This window comes from Scyliorhinus torazame, chromosome 25, assembly GCF_047496885.1.
Source record: "Scyliorhinus torazame isolate Kashiwa2021f chromosome 25, sScyTor2.1, whole genome shotgun sequence".
NCBI classification, from domain to species: domain Eukaryota; kingdom Metazoa; phylum Chordata; class Chondrichthyes; order Carcharhiniformes; family Scyliorhinidae; genus Scyliorhinus; species Scyliorhinus torazame.
Genome location: NC_092731.1, coordinates 14588275 through 14593274, shown reverse-complemented (window position 1 = coordinate 14593274; position 5000 = coordinate 14588275). Strand labels below are relative to the sequence as shown.

Sequence of the window (5000 nt, the reverse complement as noted above, 5' to 3'; positions counted from 1 at the left end):
TCTCCCCCTTAACCTTCTCCTCATCGACTCCCATCTCCCATCGCAAACCTTCCCCCATTTGGAACGTCTCGATTCGATCTCCCCCTTAACCTTCTCCTCATTGACTCCCGTCTCCCATCGCAAACCCTTCCTCCATTTGGAACGTCTTGATTCAATCTCCCCCTTAACCTTCTCCTCATTGACTCCCATCTCCCATCGCAAACCCTTCCCCCATTTGGAACGCCTCGATTCAATCTCCCCCTTAACCTTCTCCTCATTGACTCCCATCTCCCATCGCAAACCCTTCCCCCATTTGGAACGTCTCGATTCAATCTCCCCCTTAACCTTCTCCTCATTGACTCCCATCTCCCATCACAAACCCTTCCCCCATTTGGAACGTCTCAATTCAATCTCTCCCTTAACCTTCTCCTCACTGACTCCCATCGCAAACCCTTCCCCCATTTAGAACGTTTCGATTCAATCTCCCCCTTAACCTTCTCCTCACTGACTCCCATCTCCCATCGCAAACCCTTCCCCCATTTGGAACGTCTCGATTCAATCTCCCCCTTAACCTTCTCCTCATTGACTCCCGTCTCCCATCGCAAACCCTTCCCCCATTTGGATTGTCTCGATTCAATCTCCCCCTTAACCTTCTCCTCATTAACTCCCATCGCAAACCCTTCCCCCATTTGGAACGTCTCGATTCAATCTCTCCCTTAACCTTCTCCTCATTGACTCCCATCTCCCATCGCAAACCCTTCCCCCTTTTGGAACGCCTCGATTCAATCTCCCCCTTAACCTTCCCCTCATTGACTCCCATCGCAAACCCTTCCCCCATTCGGAACATCTCGATTCAATCTCCCCCTTAACCTTCTCCTCATTCACTCCCATCGCAAACCCGTCCCCCATTGGGAACATCTCGATTCAATCTCCCCCTTAACCTTCTCCTCATTGACTCCCGTCTCCCATCGCAAACTCTTCCCCCATTGGGAACGTCTCAATTCAATCTCCCCCTTAACCTTCTCCTCATTGACTCCCATCACAAACCCTTCCCCCATTGGGAACGTCTCGATTCAATCTCCCCCTTAACCTTCTCCTCATTGACTCCCATCTCTCATCGCAAACCCTTCCCCCATTGGGAACGTCTCAATTCAATCTCCCCCTTAACCTGCTCCTCATTGACTCCCATCGCAAACCCTTCCCCCATTGGGAACGTCTCGATTCAATCTCCTCCTTAACCTTCTCCTCATTGACTCCCATCTCCCATCGCAAACCCTTCCTCCATTTGGAACGTCTCGATTCGATCTCCCCCTTAACCTTCTCCTCATTGACCCCATCTCCCATCGCAAACCCTTCCCCTATTTGGAACGTCTCGATTCGATCTCCCCCTAAACCTTCTCCTCATTGACTCCCATCTCCCATCGCAAACCCTTCCCCCATTGGGAACGTCTCGATTCAATCTCCCCCTTAACCTTCTCCTCATCGACTCCCATCTCCCATCGCAAACCTTCCCCCATTTGGAACGTCTCGATTCGATCTCCCCCTTAACCTTCTCCTCATCGACTCCCATCTCCCATCGCAAACGCTTCCTCCATTTGGAACGTCTCGATTCAATCTCCCCCTTAACCTTCTCCTCATTGACTCCCATCTCCCATCGCAAACCCTTCCCCCATTTGGAACGTCTCAATTCAATCTCTCCCTTAACCTTCTCCTCATTGACTCCCATCGCAAACCCTTCCCCCATTTGGAACGTTTCGATTCAATCTCCCCCTTAACCTTCTCCTCATTGACTCCGTCTCCCATCGCAAACCCTTCCCCCATTTGGAACGTCTCGATTCAATCTCCCCCTTAACCTTCTCCTCATTGACTCCCGTCTCCCATCGCAAACCCTTCCCCCATTTGGAACGTCTCGATTCAATCTCCCCCTTAACCTTCTCCTCATTGACTCCCGTCTCCCATCGCAAACCCTTCCCCCATTTGGAACGTCTCGATTCAATCTCCCCCTTAACCTTCCCCTCATTGACTCCCATCGCAAACCCTTCCCCCATTTGGAACGTCTCAATTCAATCTCTCCCTTAACGTTCTCCTCATTGACTCCCATCGCAAACCCTTCCCCCATTTGGAACGTTTCGATTCAATCTTCCCCTTAACCTTCTCCTCATTGACTCCCGTCTCCCATCGCAAACCCTTCCCCCATTTGGAACGTCTCGATTCAATCTCCCCCTTAACCTTCTCCTCATTGACTCCCGTCTCCCATCGCAAACCCTTCCCCCATTTGGAACGTCTCGATTCAATCTCCCCCTTAACCTTCTCCTCATTGACTCCCGTCTCCCATCGCAAACCCTTCCCCCATTCGGAACATCTCGATTCAATCTCCCCCTTAACCTTCTCCTCATTCACTCCCATCGCAAACCCTTCCCCCATTTGGAACGTCTCGATTCAATCTCCCCCTTAACCTTCTCCTCATTGACTCCCATCTCCCATCGCAAACCCTCCCCCCATTTGGAACGTCTCGATTCAATCTCCCCCTTAACCTTCTCCTCATTGACTCCCATCGCAAACCCGTCCCCCATTTGGAATGCCTCGATTTAATCTCCCCCTTAACCTTCCCCTCATTGACTCCCATTGCAAACCCTTCCCCCTTTTGGAACGTCTCGATTCAATCTCCCCCTTAACCTTCTCCTCATTGACTCCCATCTCCCATCGCAAACCCTTCCCCCATTCGGAACATCTCGATTCAATCTCCCCCTTAACCTTCTCCTCATTCACTCCCATCGCAAACCCGTCCCCCATTGGGAACATCTCGATTCAATCTCCCCCTTAACCTTCTCCTCATTGACTCCAGTCTCCCATCGCAAACCCTTCCCCCATTGGGAACGTCTCAATTCAATCTCCCCCTTAACCTTCTCCTCATTGACTCCCATCACAAACCCTTCCCCCATTGGGAACGTCTCGATTCAATCTCCCCCTTAACCTTCTCCTCATTGACTCCCGTCTCCCATCACAAACCCTTCCCCCATTTGGAACGTCTCGATTCAACTCCCCTGTCACCCCCCCCCCCCCACACCCCTTCGACCAAACTGTGCCACCTCGCTAAATCCCGGCACTACACTGCGTCCGCCACTTGCCCGCCCAGTCTCGCCATCCGCCCGGGAGGTAGCGACGTACTCACCTCCGCGTTCAGGAAGCAGTAGAGCGTAGCCACAAAGAGTCCCTGGGTAAGCAGCGAGGGTGGGGGGAGGGAGAGAGAGAGAGAGAGTGGGAGGATGTACGTTAATTCTCAGACATTAACAAGACAATTCTCCCCCCCCCACCCCCCCCCCCGCTCGCGAATGCGTAATTGGAAAGGACCCGCGTAAAGTCATCACCCCATCCCCAATTGCCCCCCTCGAGGAGCTGGTGGGCGGACTGCCTTCTGGAACCCTCCGCCGCCCCCGTGCGGTGTAGGTACACCCACGCCGCTGTCAGGGAGGGAGGTCCGGTATTCGAGGGGCTGAGGAAACGGAGGTTTTGTGGACTCGGCTCCACTTTCCGGCCCGAACACCATAACCCTTAATCCCTTTATTCTTCAAAAAAACTATCGATCTTTATCTTAAAAACATTTAATGAAGGAGCCTCTACTGCTTCACTGGGCAAGGAATTCCAGAGATTCACCACCCTTTGGGTGAAGAAGTTCCTCCTAAACTCAGTCCTAAATCTACTTCCCCTTATTTTGAGGCTATGCCCCCTAGTTCTGCTTTCACCCGCCAGTGGAAACAACCTGCCCGCATCTATCCTATCTATTCCCTTCATAATCTTATATGTTCCTATAAGATCCCCCCTCATCCTTCTAAATTCCAATGAGTACAGTCCCAGTCTACTCAACCTCTCCTCGTAATCCAACCCCTTCAGCTCTGGGATTAACCGAGTGAATCCCCTCTGCACACCCTCCAGTGCCAGTACGTCCTTTCTCAGGTAAGGAGACCAAAACTGAACACAATACTCCAGGTGTGGCCTCACTAACACCTTATACACTTGCAGCAGAACCTCCCTAGTCTTAAACTCCATCCCCCTAGCAATGAAGGACAGAACTCCATTCGCCACCTTAATCACCTGCTGCACCTGTCAACCAACTTTTTGCGACTCATGCACTAGCACACCCAGGTCTCTCTGCACAGCAGCATGTTTTAATATTTTATCATTTAAATAATAATCCCTTTTGCTGTTGTTCCTGCCAAAATGGCTAACCTCACACTTGTCAACGTTGTATTCCATCTGCCAGACCCTAGCCCATTCACCGAGCCTATCCAAATCCCTCTGCAGACTTCCGGTATCCTCTGCACTTTTTGCTTTACCACTTATCCTAGTGTCGTCTAAGGGAGGGCTTAAAGTGAGGACTCCCTGGGCGGAACAGCTTCCACCTTCGAGGAGAGATTTAGTCACAGGCCAGGGTTTCAGAAAACTACAAAGTATATCGTGGAGTTTCCCTAACCCTAACCCTAACCCTAACCCTAACCCTAACCCAAACCCAAACCCAAACCCTAACCCTAACCCTAACCCTAACCTTAACCCTAACCCTAACCCAAACCCAAACCCAAACCCAAACCCTAACCCTAACCCTAACCCTAACCCTAACCCTAACCCTAACCCTAATCCTAACCCTATGACTGTTTGTTGAGTTCGTTCGCACCTTTCAGCGATTCTTCGACAGAGGTCTTCGGAGCTGATGGTCAAAAAGAAGCTTAATCCTACAAATTTAGTAAATATTTTAAGAAACACACGCACACAGGAAACATTATCATCAACGACAGACATACGGCCCCCAGACAGCTGCAGTAATAAGAACAAAGAACAAAGAACAAAGAAATGTACAGCACAGGAACAGGCCCTTCGGCCCTCCAAGCCCGTGCCGACCATGCTGCCCGACTAAACTACAATCTTCCACACTTCCTGGGTCCGGATCCCTCTACTCCCATCCTATTCGTGTATTTGTCAAGATGCCCCTTAAACGTCACTATCGTCCCTGCTTCCACCACCTCCTC

The 5000-nt window shown here is 51.0% G+C and overlaps 1 long non-coding RNA gene across 1 annotated transcript in view; it reads right to left on the bottom strand.

The window, feature by feature from the left end:
* The window catches only part of LOC140402518 (uncharacterized), a 7820-nt gene that overhangs the window by 1746 nt on the left and 1074 nt on the right, over nt 1–5000 (bottom strand). The window contains exon 2 of the long non-coding RNA XR_011938153.1: nt 3152–3193. This is a non-coding gene — a long non-coding RNA (uncharacterized lncRNA). The remainder of the gene's footprint in view (nt 1–3151; nt 3194–5000) is intronic.